Source organism: Odontesthes bonariensis, chromosome 24 (genome assembly GCF_027942865.1).
Source record: "Odontesthes bonariensis isolate fOdoBon6 chromosome 24, fOdoBon6.hap1, whole genome shotgun sequence".
NCBI lineage: Eukaryota > Metazoa > Chordata > Actinopteri > Atheriniformes > Atherinopsidae > Odontesthes > Odontesthes bonariensis.
In genome coordinates this window covers 9,268,902-9,287,343 of record NC_134529.1, presented here as the reverse complement: position 1 = coordinate 9,287,343, position 18,442 = coordinate 9,268,902, and the positions used below count along the sequence as shown (strand labels likewise).

The following is an 18,442-nucleotide window of genomic DNA, read 5'->3' as shown; positions in this document are numbered from 1 at the left end:
GCCTCTTGGTTAACAGGTACTAAGTTACTAAGTTACACACAACTCATTTCTGTTCACCACATTTCGAGGTTGTCTTCAAGAATTCCATGAAATTCTCATAAATGGCCTAAATGTAACTTTTCACCTTTGCCGTATGAATTAAAAGTGGATCTATGAGCATACAAATGATTCCTCACCTCTACCTTCACTGCTTTCATAGAGTTCCAGCAGACCTGATCATCCTCGGCTTTGTTCAGACATTGTAAAACTGCTCGTTGCTTCATAATGGCACAGTACCTGCCATATATTGGAGTCATTTCTACATGTTCTATCCAGGAACTCTGAATAAAGAGGAAGTGCGAATTGTGTGGTGGTTTCGATAGAATGATGATATATTTATGGATATGTGTATTAGATCAAGCTTGTTGGCGACTGCCAGCTCGGACAAATCCCATCCCACAAGATGGGGGATTATCCTTTTGGTTTCTTCTGAATGAAATCCTGGCAGTTTGAATCTGTCTTTCTAAGACTGTCATTATGTTAAGTTGAATTACTAAATGTTGACTTTCCGTACACCAGCTGCTGTTGGCTGCTTATTTCACTAAATGTCTTTGTGCAAATAAAGAAAAGTCATATGGCCATTTAAATAAGATAAAAAAATTGGCTCGAATCATATCCTTCTTCTTTTTAAAATAAACCTGTGTAATCCCAAACTGGAGGCAGAGCCAAGTGTGAGTGAAGGTTTATTTTAGGAAAAGTAATTGACAGCATCTTAACTGGTGCCAAGACTTTCTTAGCCCTTTTTTTTTTTTTTTTTTTTTTTTTTTTTTACACACGTGCACTACACATATTATCTCTTAAAACAAAACAATAAAATACAGCTGCAAGCCTTGATGAGGGAGGCCAAGTAGTGCAGCTGGTCTCAGTCGCTATGATATCTCGATCTGATCCTATTTGAACTGTGGCTTCCGATAAACACTTTTTTGTTCATAGGAGCTCTACCCATTTGTTCGCTGATGTAAATTTTTGGACAGCCTCAGGATGGTGTAACAAATCCATACATCAAATTTACCATTCATACACGAGGGAGTTACTTCAATATGGACTAATAAGAAGATCGGTGAAGACTGGAGGGAAAGTTGTGATTTGCTTAACTTCAAATACGATATGGAAGAAAATTGACAAAATAGGATGCTTCGAACTTGGCTTCATCCCAGAAATCCAGATACGACTAATCCTTTTAGAGTAACATCTGCCATGAACAACAGCAACCAGTTCCTGATGGAGCAAAAAAAGAGACGGACAACCACACAAGTTTACATGCATATGTACAGATAGTTAAGAATCAGATTAGGTTCTCTTTGGACTGTGGGAGGAAACCCATGCAGGTGCAGGGACAACATGCAAACTGCACACAGACGGGCTCCATCTGAGATTCAGACAATTTTGTGAGGAAACTGCAAACCATCATGCCACCCACAGCTCATTATTAGGTATTAAAGTTGCTTTTTTTACACACTTAAAGACACAGAACAACATTTATCTGGAGTTGTGGTTTCTGGCCATCTAACTAATGATTCGATGTTTTGGACCATAAAGTAAGACGGTCACATGCTGCAGATCAGATGAAAACAGCCAAACGAGATGTTGAATCTTGGTAAATTTGACACTACGAGCTAAACGGTTTACATTACAATACATGCTTCATCTCAGAGTACAATTCATATGGCTATTGATTAGGCTCAGTTGATAACACCAGCTGCTTACAGTGATGAGAAATTATTGCTAATTTCCTCTCAAAGAGTCTATCAAATGTGCTTGATCCAGTTTAGAACCAAGAACCGTAAAGAGATCTGGAAGGTAGAAAGAGTATAAGTGTTTAGAAAGTCATTAATTAGTTAAACTCTGCATCACTCCTCTCAGCAGAAGTCAGAGCACATAGAAGCATCCAAGGAAAAAGAGCTGCAGGGTTCCACTGCTTTTCTCCTGGCATTTTGAGGAAATGTCTCATGATCAAATGCTAGCTCACATCAGTGCAAAACTCAAATTATTACTGCCACTGTTATGCTTTTGAAGCCAAAGGCCAAGATGAAATCATGTAAGAATAATCTCACTTTTCTTCATTTATTTGAAGTATGATTTACAGACATGACAGACAAAGAAAGGAAGGTCACACCACGGAAAGGAGTCTGGGATACAAAGAAAATAAAACCACCAGATTTGAATATTTTTTACGCAGAGATACTCACTACCCTTCTGGTTTGCTCATTAAAAAACACCCTGTTCATTTGGAGTTTATCTGAAAATCAGTTCTTGTTTTGTTTCTACTGTTGCAATGGTTTATCAGAACCTCCCTCTTGAAAAAAAAAGAAAAAACTAAGGCATGTGACAGCACAAGAAAAATGGTCATGCATGTTAATCATATCGTGATAATGCCTATTTACGTTACAAATGAGCTGACAGTGAAGTTCCAGGCCGACCACACGTGGAGATTTAATCATGTGTTGGGTCCTGCGGTGATTTTGCCGGCTTTGTCAGCACAAAGGCTTGTGATAAAGTGAGGAAAGATAGAGGAACTTCTCTGCTTGTTTGATGTGCATAACCTAAAGAATTGTTGGAGTTTTATCAGCTTATCAGCTCCCCGCAGAACTTGCTCTTCTTGCCTAAGTCATCATTTTCTCAAGGTTGAGAAAGAAAGTTAATGACCGTGTGGACAGGATCGTTTTAAAGAAAATTAAGCAAGCAAGCCCAGTATCAGGAGCAGTGATCCTGTTCATAACTATTTGTCAGAGAATAAATTAAAACTTTAAAAATGAGCATATTGAACATATAAAAGCAGTTAGTTCTAGTTTTTTAAAAATTATTATTTATTTATTTTTTAAACCAAAGCAGGATTACTCCACTAGGTGGGACTGTTTACTGTTATATTCATTCTCAGCACCAACCCACACAATACAATACAGACTGCATAGTGTTTCCTTGGAAAAATTAGAAATTAGTTGACTTATTTGGGTCGCTTTGGCTGCTCAGCAGTTTATGCTGCAATGAAAAATAGCATTTGTTAGGATTTAATCCAAAAAAAAATCCCCAGAACACAAGACAGTTGTCTTTTAATGAGAAAATCTTCAATTGTTACATGCATTTCAATATGGCTCCTGCTCCTATGTCTTAAACGTCATGCCATTTTCTTGCTTTGGTTAGGTTTAGAATTGGAATTTAGATATCTCTCAAAATTAAAATTTTTTGTTTGATTGGTGGTAGCGTTTGGAATTATGTATGGGACAGAGGTTTTTATAATCAAATGAGCAGAAAATACTAATAAATACAATGACTAGTTTCTGTCTGTCTGTTTTCCCCCCCAAAACAAAACTCAAAACCAAAGGTGACCGAGCCTTTGTGGCAGCGGCCCCTCGGCTCTGGAATAACCTTCCCTGGCACATTCGATCTGTAGGATCTTTTGAGGCTTTTAAATCCTCCTTAAAAACCCACTTTTTCTCCCTGGCTTTTAATCATATTTAAGTAGACTCTTGGCTGATAACCTTGATTTGTTTTATATCTTTATTTTATTTATTTTATAGTATTTTATTTGAACTTATTTTATTCTATTTTATGGCACTGTGTTTTAGTCTATTGATTTTAACTGCTTGGAACGGTTGCATTATTCACTTTTACCTTTAATGCAGCTTTTATCCTGTACAGCACTTTGGTCAACCTCGGTTGTTTTTTAAATGTGCTCTATAAATAAAGTTTGAGTTGAGTTGAGTTGAGTTGATTAGCTGTCAGTTTGCACATAGTTGTGTGTAGTATAAAAAAAATTTATCATGGTACTTTGGAGTCATATTTACATAAAGTTTGATATATTCATGTGTTAATCTTTTAGATTTAGATTGTCTGTTGCTCACATGTCAACGGGGCGGCAGTGGCTCAGTGGTTAGAGTCGGTCATCCAATAACTGGAAGGTTGGCGGTTCGATTCCCGCCACTCAAAAAAGATTGGTAGAACTGATAGCTGGAGGGGTGTCAGTCCACCTCCTTGTCACAGCTGAGGTGCCCTTTAGCAAGGCACGGTACCCCCCCCATGCTCCCTGGGTGCCTCATGGCTTCCAGGTTGGCATCTGTCTCTGAGTGTGTGATCATGTACATGTGCATGTGTGTGCCAACCAGGATGGGTTAAAAGCAGAGGACAAGTTTCGTGTGTATGCATGACAATAAATCTGATCTTAATCTTAATTTTTATCTTGACAATTGCTTTTGTCTGCAGCTTTGCTTCTCAGAATATCAATGAGTCTTACATTGAATCTGAAATCAATATGTTCCTTTCCCAATTTGTATTTCTTCCTCCCTCATATTGTCTGTCAGCCTTTGAATCTCTGCTGTGCTGTAGGACAGGGGAGAGGTTGGTGAAGGAAAGAGGACCTAAGAGGAATGTGAGGGCAGTTGAACTTTGAGATAAAGTGCTCTGATGGCTGGTGGACTGTGTGATTCTAGTTTGGATTAGAGGTGTCTCAGTATTCGGGAAGTTTGGTGTAATTAGCTTGAAGCTGTGCTGAGTTGAAGTGGAACCATTGGTTTTTGGCTTCCCGTTGAGTCTTATTTAACTTTGTCAATAGATTGAATGCCATTTAAACACCTGCACATGGCACAAGAAATGTGTCTGATCTCTGTGATGCAAGCAGAATCCTGACAAGACCAGGAAATGACTCCTTCCTTTTTGGTCAGAGGAGTGATGTCATCGCAGAGAAAGCGTTTGGCTGAGGTTTGATGAAGCTTGGCATTTTATAATTGAGAGCCCCAGACAGATGACCACAAGCACCACTCAATACATGGATGCAGAGCAAAGAAATAGCGCAGCATAAAATGGCAACACATTTGTGACTCGTAATAAACCTGTGCTTGAGGAAGAGGAGTGTGATGCAAAGGCATAAAAACAGAGAAATGCAGAGAGGGGCAGCACGGGTGTGCATGCTGATGGGGATGGGAGCGTGTGGGGCTACAGAGCTGCAGAATCCTGAATCCAGCAGATGGAAACTCCGTGTCCTTGTTTTGTGGTGATCTGTGGGAGCAACATGCAGCTCGCGCCGCTGCCTCGTACTGCTGCAGTGGAGGAGTAAATGCGGAGCCCAACACTGCTCCAGGTGATCCACAGCAGCCCAGCAGACTGCTCCCTCCTCAGCCTTCCCTGTCCTCCTCTTCCTCCTTCTCCTCCTCCACCTCCACCTCTTCCTCCTCCTCCTCCTCCTCCTCCTCCTCCTCCATCTCCTCCTCCTCCTCCTCCTCCTCTTCTTCCTCCTATGTCAGTGCTCCATTCCTTTGAGGGCTTTGGAAAAACATAAGAAAGGAACAGAAACACAGAGGAGAAATCCTGCTTTCCCTGTCCGTTCTCATATGTGACACACCTCTGCATGACTGTCAGCCGCTTCTCTGTCATCGTGTGAAGACACGCCGCATTAGTGCTCCAATGTCTCCGGAACATAGATTCACTACAAGGTAAGAAGACCCAGACTCATCTAGGAAAATGTTTCAACTCTTCTTTATTTTTATTTATTTTTTTACTCTTTCTCAAGACCTTTTCTGTGGGTCTGTTACAGCCGTACGTGCATGTGAATTTAACAGGTAGAAGACAAGTTGCCTCAGCAGATTAGGTAACTGGTATTCCTTGCGATCGATAGAAATCAAAGCTCTCAAAGGAACACATTTGGCTTCACTTATGGGGCAAAAAGACCTCTTCTCCCCACAACAATTACAGCGATCCTTACACTTGTGTGTATGTGAATGTCTATGTGTGTAACAGAATCCAGCAGGGTGGGAGGAATTGCTCTTCATCCAGGCTTCTCGATGGGTAGCGAAGGGATTTTCATCTTGACAGTGTGGCCAAACAGCTTTTCATCGACCTTCTTATGGTCACAAACGTCGGCAGAGTTAGTGGCTTTGAAGTAACTGACACCCTGTCTTCTTTTATACCAATAGCTGATCATTATGTAATCATTTTTATGGATTCAGTTTGACTGTAGAGACAGAAAAAAAATATTCTTTCAGTTTTCTGTATGTCTTCAGGAATCTTTTTGTTATGAATAGATGGGGGGGGGGGGTGAAATGAAGAGATTAGAGAAAGTGGGTATTAGTGTAACAACCGGGGGATGGATGAGTGGGTGCAGGAGAACTTCCTCCATCGCTCTGATGTTGGGAAACCTGCTGAACAACAGCTGAACGGTGCAATCCTTCTTGCAGGTCCCTCAATCTCTCAATCTCTCAATCACATACCGGGTCTGACTCTGCAAAGCCCGATCCTGTAAGCGACCCTAATGAGGGTCCATCAATTTCGTCCTCCAAACACACACTCTTTATAATGTCACGATGAGACATTGAGAGTAGCTGGTGCTGCAGTGATAACCAAATTCTGCATTCTGCTGTTTGACAGGGCTGAAAGACTCCTCTGAATGTGTGTGTAAGTTCAAATCTTTCAGTGGCTGCTGTATTCTTTTGCCCAGGAAAGCACATATTTGTTGATTAGGATCGACAAAAAAAAATCAAAGCACCATCAACCTGTTTTAGCAAGAAGTGTTCATGTTAATTCATGTTTGAGTACAGATAGTATCCCAGGCTCTTTTATAACTGTACAGTGATATATACAGTAGAGGACTGTGACACATTTTTACCAGTGGCAGCATTAATCCTCATGAGCTGATTTATACAGTCCCACACACTGTACACAGAGCTAAATCCCGCACCTATATGTATACATGCAGGCACAGTCACACAGCTGTGTGGACTGAATCAGGCTGCTTTCCTGTGCAGCAAGGTGTCTGGCTGGTCGTTTGTCATGCGTGGCATTTGGAATCAGAGGAAGATCTCAGAGGAGCAGAGTCTCAGCTCCTTGCAGTTCCCAGGGGGCTTTTTCTTTCTTTGATCCTCCAGCAGATAGGCTCACATTCTGAAATGCTTCATTTAGCCGGAATAAGAGTGGAAAGCTACATCAGCTGCCCCTAAAGGTTAACATATGTATTACCATGGGAAATTGAACGTATTGGACAGAATGGCCTTCATTACAACTGACTGATTTCTCCATAGTCTAAAGATGGTTAAAGGAACAGTATGACTTTTTGGAATACACAATTCTTTAATTTACGGTGTAGTTAAATGTCTGTTGTTGGTTAGCTTAGTCTTGTAAAATTACACCTATAAAGCAATAGTATAAAATTTCATGATGGATTAAGTACTGTTGTGTTTATTGGCCTGGACTAGTATCTTCTCTGCTGGTTCATGGATTTAACAATTCTGTTAGTTTTGCAGGAGCCAGAAGGGCTTTTTTCGGGACAGGACAGAGGCAAGCCAGCTGCTTCCCTTCGGTTTTGGGGAGGGGGCTAAAGAGGCAGGGTACACCTTGGACAGGTCCACAGTCCATTGCATTTCATTATACTAATTCATGCAAATTAAATACTGGCTTTGCATTTTATATTCAAACTATCCACAAGAAAGTCCTAAATGTTTTTTTTTTTAAACAAAATGAACTATGGGTTTATCTTTTTTGAAAAAAGGGATATTTTCAACTAAATTCTACTTGTCTCTGGTACTGGGGTTTTATGAGATATCCTGTATGCATGAGGGATAAGCCGCAAGACAGGGGAAGTAGTCGAAAAATTTAGTTTAACCCTGTGCAGATCCTAAATTTAAAGTAAATTGAGCTCCTCGAAGCTGAAATACATTAAAGTATTTCGTAGAATTTTGGAAAAGGTGAAAATCCTCGAACGTCTTCCTCTAAGAACTACGGGCAGAAGAACAGGGAGACTAATAGTTCAGCCATCACACGTACAAGTCACCATATCGCTATTTTATAGTGTTTTCTCAAGCAGACATTGGCTGAGGCTTGGATGGTGAAACGTATGACAAAGTTCAGGTCAGTGGACTGTAAGTGCTGTTCCTAAAGCTTCAGGTTGCTTCTCTTTTAGACGTTTGTTGTGGATTTTGAGAATGGATATAGTGGATAGCAATAGCAAAAAAGCTCAAATCTAATCCCTCCACTTGTTTCCTAAAGGACTCCGACTTATCCAGATGTTGCTTTGCATATTTCAAGTGTTACTTTAAGTGATCAGGTCACTAAAAGTCATTCATTTTAAACCTTTTTGGTCATCAGTGAAGCGGAGTGAATGACACCATTCATGTGTCAGCTATACCATACTGCAGCTCCTTTGCTGCACGTTTGGATTTAGTCTTGCTCCCCTAACTGCTTTTTGTTAATAAACATTTTGTATACTGGAAACTACAAACTTCAAGCAGTTATTGATATTGTTTTATAGCCTTGGCCTGCATTGTGCTTATAATGCCACTCAATTGTTGAATAAGTCAGTTGTTTAATGAGTAATGAGTAAATGAGGTTCTGAGACTTTACAAGGACTTTGCAAAAAAAAAAAGAAGAAGAGCGCAATGACATTTAAAGAGACTCCAGACCGTTTAGCTTTTGGAATGGTATTGTATGTCATAATTAATAAAGATCATGCATTACATGCAGATGTTCAAAATGGCTAATTTGTTGATCTACTTACAGTATGAGCTTTGCTTAGAGATTAAGCTGCATTACATCTGGCTGGTGATGGAATATTTTCTCTTTGTTTTTCTGTGAAGGTTTGGAGGTCAGGATTGAAGGATTCATTTCCCATTAGCTGACAGGTGTAATCTTTGCCTTAAACAAAACAGCTACAGTAAAATATGTGCAAGTTCTGTTGACAAACGATGCAATTGTTTGAAATTGAGCTTTTAAGTTGTCTTTTCTGTGATGCTGAAATGTCATTGGTGTGATGCATCTGTACTGCACGATTGAGACATAACATGAAAGTCAAACTGAGACTTCTAGGACGGCCTCTTCTTTGTATTCTATGGAGCAATGCTTGATGCTCTCTTTGTGGGACAATTTTCTCAGTCTCTTTGTTCATGCTGGTGATTGCTGATTGTGGTACATTGCAACCACAGAGGCTTGTAGCGATTCCAAACAGCAAACATGAAACATTTGAATTTAATGTAATGTGAGTTAGGTTTTCACTGCACACCCTCCAAGACCTTTACTTTATTTTGATGAAGGAAATTCATTCTATTAGTTCAAATTCTCTGCAGTGAGATGAGAGGGTGTTGATGCCATGTCAGGGAATCATGCTTCCCTGGGATCCCACAATTATGCAGCTTACCTATTTAGATTTTCTCTGCCTTTTCACCATCTTCTATCATGATATTGGGACCTAGTTTTTTTGCCCACTTCCTGTCACTGTCTACAAAAAGTAAAATTAACTAACATTTCATTCATTCAGTTCATTGACTTCCAGATCACATCAAAAGCAACCACTGTAACCAGACAATTGCATTTCAGTATTTCTTTAACCATCTTTGTTACTGATATCAGGTGAGGTGAGAGCAGAAAATAATGATCAATCCAGTTTTCAAAAGCAATATTCAATTATGTGTTTTTCTCGCTGTTTGAATCGGTGACCACAGTGTTGATACAGATCCCATAGATGCTTTGCTGGTTCGTGTTGTAGTGAATTTCACTTTTAACTTAACACCACAAATGATAGAACTTACATACATTAAATTCCCAGATCTTTAAGTTACAGCAATGCTAGTGCTTGTTTTAATTGTCTGTTTCCAGTGGCTCTATATGACCAGATAGGTTTTATTTTTGTGATTAATTTGGTGTATAAAATGTAGGTTTACAGTAAATGTCATCATGTCTCCCTCCATCTGAAACTCATGTTATACTTCTCTATGGTAATCATCAACTCCGAGAGGATGGAGTCACATCATTCGAAGCATTTTTTGCTTGACTTTGCCAATGAGTGTTTTTCTCTCATCTGTAGATGTTCTTCAGCTGCTGCAGTGGCCCGAGTCCTGCCACAGGAATCATGAAACTTTGATCTCAGCCCTTTATTCTTAACCGTTTCTGGGCATCTGATGTTTAGTCCTGTGACTAACTGGAGAGACGCTGGATTGAAATAACCAGAATTTTAGTTCCCAGTTTTAATCCCTCTAAGTACAATACCATGTTAGGTAGCGAGTGAAGCTGTGTGGGTGTATGAGTGAGTAGAGGAGTGAATAGAGTACAGTAGAGCGCATTCAGAGGAGTGAGCTGCATATGGGCATCAGAGACTAAGACTGATATCACAAACAGTGTTTATTTTTTTTCTTCTGATAACTTGTGGGGATTTATTGCGTCTTGGATAGTTTTGGCATAGATAGATAACTTGGAATATTGGGCATGTCAGCAGTAAGAAAAAAAAATCATCCCTGTTCAGCTCCTAATGGGGCCTCACAGGAAGCACTTGCTGCATCAGTACTTAGAACCAACTTGTTTGTTAAAAAGATAATTATGCACTTGCACCAGCAGCTTTGTGGCTGAACCTTGAATTTCTTTGAAGCTTTATTTTTGTGTCAAATGTGAGCAACCTCATTGTCGCTAAATATCCGTTTGAAAGAGTTTCAGTGAAAGCATCTTCAGCATTACAACGCATCGCGTAGCACATGACGCACAGTGAGAGCCACTCTCACCCACTCTCAAGCTTTTCAGTCTGTGGGATTTTGAGGCGGCACTGACAGCACATTCTTTGACATCCATTGACTGTATTTGAACTGAATTTTTCTTTTTTTTTATATGTGTGCCATTACTTTACATGCTAATTAAAAGTCTAATGGCACTTTTTCTCACTCAAAAATATCTCATTTTCAAGTCAGCTATCAGTGTCTTTACAAAATACAAAAAGTGAAATGCTAATGGGAGGTGTCTGCAGGAAAACCAATGCTAGGCAACAATGAGACTGTATTAGTGAAGTCATACAATGCATCGATTTCCCAGAGGTCAGAATCTTGTGTTGAAGTCCAGAGAGCTTTTAGGAGTGGAGAACGAGGAAACCCCTATCCAGGTGTGTTTGTGTGTACATATATTGGAGGTGAAAAAGCTGTTGCAATTAATAATGGAATCAACCGGTTGGTGTATGGTGTGGTTTTGGCTTCCCTTATGAGGACTGGATTCATCCTCCGTCTCTGAAAGTACGGTGAATGGGATATGCTGCTCTCAAGCCTGTTTCCATGGAGATATTCAGGAGCTGTATCCCCCCCTCTCTCTCTCTCTGCTGTACATTCCTCCAAACGGTGCTTCTTCATAACATGGATCTGGGCCAGAGTGTGCATGTGTGCGTGAGTGGGATTTAACGGTGTGTTAACAGGCGTACGGACACGTATGGTGCCATTGACGAATGTGCTTGTGCTATTGTGGTGGTATTATGTGTGTCAGCACCTCTTGTAGTGTGACTGTACAGTGTGTGTCGTGTGTGTCGGTGTGTGTTGCTAGTAGCTGTTAATCTTGAAGCTCAGCTGTAGCAATTGTGAAAGTGTGTTTACAAGTTTAAAGTGTGTTTACTGAGTTAGGCTGAATTGCACTTTGTGAACTGCTGTACCTAGTGTGAGCATGTGCATATGGTGACTCAGAGTGACAGATAGAGAAAAGTGAGATCACTGAGGGGACAGAGCAATAGCTTTGCAAGAGAGACGACAAACAGAAGGTTAAAAGAATATAACCTAATGAATATGGAAAATAATGGTAAACTGTGGACCATATAATTTCATTGAGGAAAAAAAATCGTGCTTCAAGTATACAAAGTACAAGTATTGCCATGAGGCTGTAAAGGCAGCAACAGACTCGTGTGGTGACAAAGGTGACGAGTGATTCCTTGCCAGACAAAGAGGCCAACACAGGGATGGTGTGTGTCCAAAATAGCTGTGAAAAGGATCTGATTTCTGTCTTGAGAGAATGATTCAGTGCAGACCTGAACAGAGAGTGCCTGCTGTAAGGTGGCCAGGGCAATCCCTGTAGCAACAGGATTTCTAATCCTGAAGCTCTGCTCTGTCAATAAGCAGCCTGTCGTTCTTTGAAGGGTAAATACTGCTCTTTGACTCATTGACCATATCTGGTAGTCTTCTAAATATTACTGCCTGCTTCTGTCAGTACTCATGTACATCATTAACCTAGGTTGTATAATTAATATTTTTTTGTCACCATTTTATAACTCGATTGCTTTTTGGTGGCACTTGGTTAGGTGCTGCAGAGCAAGCTGCCACTTTAATTCTTATTTCAATGTTAGATGAATAATAGGAAATAATGGTTATTTCATAGTTGCAACATGTCGGGGTCACACAGAGATGCAGAAGCTACCTTGAGTACGGTTTTTCATTGCTCAAAGTTAACACTGTGAAAGGGTGTATTTAATGTTAAATGATTAAAAAAACAGCCCTTTGCTGTATGCCACCCCACTCTCTCTGCCCAATGTCTTGTCCACTCCACTTGTTGATGAAACCACTAGAGCTCCCCAAAGAAAGTGGAGAATTTTTACCAAAAAAAACTGAATTTCTTTCAACAGACCCAAATTAGTTACTCCAAACATTAGCAAACAATCTACACCTCCAGCTGATACAGAGCAAGATTATCATTTTCTTTCCGTCCAAAACACATAAATTCAATATTAATTCTCCTTGCTCTATTTTGGCCTATATCAAGTCCTGAGGGTAATATTAGGCTCTTAAGCAAACTTTATTTGTCTAATATTCGGTGCTGGCCAGGTTGTACAGTGCCTTTTTGGTTCTTTTCCACCTTAATCAGCTCTGAGTACAATGAGAATTAAAGTAAAGATACAGGCAATACAATCTTTAGAGCAGTTACAAATGAGAATGATTTTCACCCCAACTCCAAATTAGATGCATTGTCATAAAAATATCAATTACTGTAACTGAAACTAATTTTGAAAGAAAAGTTTGCAAATATAAGTACTGGGTGAGCAGCTCTACTCTGCTTTATTTATATAGCACTTTTCGAACACAAGTGTAACACAAAGGGCTTCACAAAAATTACAATTAAATTACATTTAGTCGTAATATAATTTAAATAGCAGTAAAATAGGCTCTAGTGTCCCAAGATCCTGAATAGTAAGAAGCGAGTGTGGAAAATGAATGAATGAATAAAAACCTATAAAAACAAGCAGCAAGCAAGGCAGACACAAATCGGTTGATTGCCTTTCTGGACAGAATTGTTTTAAGATTTGTCTTAAAAAGGGAAGAAGTCTTTAGTCTTATAAATTCTGAAAAACCACAAGCAGGCAAGTGTTCTTATGTTTATGCATTTAGCAGACGCTTTTATCCAAAGCGACTTACAAATGAGGATATAACATTACAGCTAACAATAAGCTACATAGAAGGAAAACCACTTGTCAGGCTCTGTCAGAGGTGACAGGAGTGACAGTGTAGAAATAGAGTGCAGGCATAGAGGGAAGCACAGAAAGAGAAAGTGCAGTAGAGGGGGTAGGGAAGTACAGGGTAAGTGCTAGGAGATGCTCTCTGAAGAGCTGGGTCTTCAAGAGTTTCTTGAAGATATTCAGGGACGCCCGTGTTCTTGTAGCGGTCGGTAGGTCATTCCACCATCGTGGAACGACACATGAAAAGAGTCTGGATTGTCTTGAGTGTGGTGTAGGCACGTCTAGGTTTCTCTGCTCAGGCTGCTGCCCCCGCGACCCGACCCCCGGACAAGCGGAAGATAATGGATGGATGGTGTAGGCACTGCTAGACGACAATCCTTTGACAACCGGAGTGATAGAGTCCTGACATAAGCCATTGCGAGAGCATTCAAGGAGATGGGATTCTTGGAGCAGAGAGTTCTTGCGGGGGCACATGAAAGAATAAGGTATTTTAGATGAAATAGAACTTGTCCATTAAAGGCTTTTTATTGATCAAAAAGTTTAATAGTGATACAGGGATAAATGTGATCTATCTTGGCAGTACCTGTCAATACACTGAGGTTCCCCTGCCAGCCAAAATAATGCCATTTAAGGTTTTTAGGGCCGAAAAACAATGACCCCAAATTTGTCTGAATTCAGAAAGTAGAAAATTACAGGTCATCCAGGTCTTTATGTCACCAACACAAGCCTGTAGCTTTAGTAACTCATTAGTTTCCCAAGGTTTTACAGTTGGATAGAACTGAGTGTAATTAATAAAACATGGAAATGTACGTTGTTTCTTAGTGATATGACCCAAAAGCAGCATGTATAAAGAGAATGGAAGAAGCCCTAGTCCACATTTCTGTAGAACCACAACTAACTCTGGCATGTGTAGAGGATACATCATTAATATGCCTTATAAGATACCTTATAAGATATTGTGATTAGTAGTGTCAGATACAGCACTGAGATCCAACATGACCAGCACAGACACAAGATTACTGTCAGTGGCAATAAGCAAGTCATTTGTAACTTTACAAATGCAGTTTTAGCATTATGGTGTACTCTAAATTCACTGAGTCATACAAATCCTTATACTGCAAATTAGTGACAAGTTGATTGAAGTCAACTTCTTCAAGGATTGTGGAGATAAAAGGAAGATTGGATATTGTTCTGTAATTGGCTCAAACATGACAGTGGGCCTGTGGTATATAGTAAGTTGATAAAGATGGATTGATTTGATTTGGTTCAAAGATAGGGGTTAGAACATCTTTAAACAGTCTAGTTGGGATGGGGTCCAACGGGCATGTGGATGATTTAGAAGCTCTGATTGTTGACATTAATTCAGTAAGATTAATGGGAGTAAACAGTCTAAATAATGCCTTTCGTAATTTTCTAAGTAAGCATCTGCCAGATGAATATGTTTGTGCAACCTCATGTTTTTGCAAAATCCAAGCCATGGCCCTGCCTACAAAACCCTAAATACAAATAAAATAGCACACTAGATATGAAAAGTTAATGGTTACATAAAACAAATATGTCCTCTGTCTTTGCATTTGCATTTTAATAAATAAGGAACAAAATCAACAATTCAGTTTTAACTGGTATGTCATCATGCGTGAAATTGATTTGAGTATGTGTGTGTGTTTTATCCCCGACAGTATACGGTGAACATCTCCATGCAGAACTGATAAGAGGATATCCAAACTGCAGGGTTAGTTTGAGAAGAATCTGAGTGGCATCTCAGTCTCACATTCTGGGGAGTTTATAGGATCAGTACCAGTCAGGACAGGAGAGAAGATATGTGTGTGTGTGTGTGTGTGTGTGGACATTAAGGATAATGTTACCATACCAGTCTGATCCTTTGCCAGTGCTTTGATACCTGCTGTGTGTTAATGGCTAGAGTGTTCTGCTAATACTAATGTGCTAAACCAACGTCCAGTCAGGCCAAAGGGGAAGCCTGAGCGCGACAGACAGGATAAAGCACGGGCAGGGCATGGCAGGGGTGTACAGATTAGCTGGTGTGCTGCTCAGCTGGAAGCTCACATGCTCCCTGTCATGCTCTGTTTCTGTATTATGTACATAGATGTGTGGGCACAGCTATACAGATGCCTCAAAGAATTGCATTGCAGGTTCAGTTAAAGCACCCATGAAATGCAGCAAATGAAGGAAAAAAAAAATCTGTTTTGACATCTGAAGAACAGCATTATGCAGTCTCAACTTTATCTGTTCAGTGGTAAAGGGAAGGTTTATTCAAGGCAAGATTGCTATCCATATATCCATTGTTTTTGTTCTTGTCTTGCACACAAACTACTTTTCTTTTTTTTTAACAAAAAAACATTCATTTGGCTTTAAACCACTCTGGCAAGTCTCCAAGCAGCTTTTATAATGAAAAGGCTCTGCCCACTTGGAAACAACCTGTGTAAGGGGTTTTTACTTGACTCTCACAGGCAGGCTGGCATGCAGTGCTCTCAGCCTGGCTGAATAATAAACACTTGGCTCTGCGGCACAACTTAAGCATGAAAGTGGAATATTAATAATGTTGGATATTCCACTATTAAGTCTACTTAGAAGTAGTTTTTTTTATTTTCAAATAATAACCCATGCAATATACATGCATGACTGAGATTGCTTTTATTGCAGCTCTGAATGGGTTTGGTGAAACGGATGTTTCAGCAAGATTCCTGACTCAAGAGCAGAGCTTTTTCCATGTGAATGGTGGGCAATAAATGCATTTAATAGTTAAATCAGGCGGCTTTTAGCAGCCTAGACATTTGTGTATCATTTGAAATGCGTGGGATAAGACAAATCTGTTTGTTACCACTGAAACACAAGAGGCTTAAAAATTGTGGCTTGCACTTTGACGTGTCGTGGCACAACGGGGAGAGGACACTGACAACAGAGTCTGGCACGCTGCTGGTGGTGACAGTTTATTTAAAAACTAATCATGGAATATTGTTGAGCTTGTCTCACGTTCCTCATATCAGCCCACACAGTGAGAAACTGTTGGAATACATCTTTTGGAGATTTGGACCTGAGTGCAGAAGGATCCATCCGGGCATCCATTTTCTATATTCCATGCTGTCGGGTTGTTGGGGGGCTGGAGCCTATCCCAGCGGTCATTGGGCGAGAGGCAGGGTACACCCTGGACAGGTCGCCAGTCTATCACAGGGCCACACAGAGACAAATGAGACAAACAACCACACACACTCACTCTGAGGGACAATTTTAGAGGTTAATAGACACCAATTAACCTAACATGCATGTTTTTGGATGGTGGGAGGAAGCCATAGTACCTGGAGAGAACCCATGTATACACGGGGAGAACATGCAAACTCCACACAGAAAGGCTCCGAGTGGGGATTGAACCAGAACCCTCTTGCTGTGAGGCGACAGTGCTAACCACCACACCACTTGCAGACCCTGCAGAAGAAGAATGTAATTAACTAAAGTTTTTATAGCATTACTACAGAGACATTAATGGCTATGTAAAGCGCTGCAGATATAATATGTCAGTGTAGCCATATCAAAGTTAGTTGTAAAGCTACCACCAGAGGGCAACTCGATCCCTTTCTTTGTGAAATCTTGCACAAAATTTCTCACTTAATCCAGTAGAAAGAATATAGATTTAGCCATAAAAAGTATAATCCATCTTTATAGATTTCCCATTGAGCACTCTAGAGACCAGGCATGTGTTTACTGTTTGTCACAATGTGTGATGACAAGAGGCAGAGGTGAGTTGAAGCACCTCTTCTCTATGAGCCGTTACTTTGTCAGCGCATTAATACCAAAAATCAAAACTCCCATGCCTCATTAATCAGCATGCTTAAAATGTTTTAATACAGCGTTTCAGTATCCAACATGTTAAGTCTGGAGGTGTCACATTCAGTCAAACACTTTAAAAGGATCCAGTTTGCTATTTCTTCTAACTTCTATATTTGATTCAAATTCAGGCCAAAAATGATTTCTTTCCAGTGTTGATACAGTGTTGATAGTTCCTGCTCTCATGCTACCTTTTAGCACATAAAAATAAATGTCCAAATTAGTTTTTTTTTACTTTTCTTACAGAGAGCATTGATCAGATCAAACAACCTGTGTTGAGGTAAAATAATCAATCAGGGGAAAAAAGCAAACAAAAAAAAACATCTGGATCATAAATAAAAAGCAACTGAAATCCATATTTTTTATATAAATGACTATTTAATTTGATATATTTTGTAAAACGATCCCAAATTCGTGTTTAGCCTGTATAGCAATTATTTTTTGCCTTTAAAAAAAATGTATCTTCTAGATTTGGAGCAGCTTTATTAGGTGCTGTTTTTAACATTAACATTATGACTTTAGAGGAAAATACCCATTTAATACCCAGTTAACTTATAGGGCCTTGTCCACCAATCGGAATAAGACATTTAGTGAAGACTGCTGTTCTCTGTGTGCTTTCTTGTAATGAACATTTCTCCAAATATCACCAGTGTGTCCAGTCCAATACTGTTACTGTTAGTTTTTGTGGTCAACATTCCTGCTTTCTATGGTGGTATTTATTAGAAGAGGAGAAATGAAAATTTATGAGCAGGTGATTGTAATAAAATCTGTAGCTGTCATGAGCAGCTTCTGAAAACAAAGCAACTATGTCCTCCAGAATGACACTGTGTGATTGTACTGTGAATATCCAGTTATAAATTAGTGTGCAGTGAAACAAATGCATAAATAGATCAATATTTGGATGAAAGTTTTCTGATTTGATTTTAGTTTAATCACATATGCATCTGGACCCATTGTACCTTCAACCCAGTAGCCCTGCATAAAGCCCTCACTCCCAGGGCGCTCTCAAACCAGGACAATAGCCTGCTGTTGTGTCTGAAGATGGGCACAATAACAAATACTGCCATGTGCAAACCCAAATGTGTTATCTCTTTCAGTAGCATCTTTATTAAAATATCTTGTCTCTGTAGTATGCTCTTGGTTTCTTTAGGAGAGAAAGCTTCTGCTTAATGTCAGACATTGAAAAAAAAAAAAAAAACAGTGAGTTGTGTGCAGCAAAACACAAAGGAGGCAAAACTGTTTAAAACTAAATGTAAACAGAAGTGAAGGACATCTAAAATCTCTGTTATGAAATCTGTTTATAACTGTCAAGCTACTGTACATTGGATTTACATTATTTTTCCAAGTAAACTACATAAAACTTACTAATGTGGTATGCACTACATATTTGCTAAGTTAAAC

The 18,442-nt window shown here is 39.6% G+C and overlaps 1 protein-coding gene across 1 annotated transcript in view; it reads left to right on the top strand.

Moving 5' to 3' along the window:
- Positions 1-18,442, top strand: part of dlgap2b (discs, large (Drosophila) homolog-associated protein 2b) — a 79,858-nt gene that overhangs the window by 1,456 nt on the left and 59,960 nt on the right. The window lies entirely within an intron of this gene.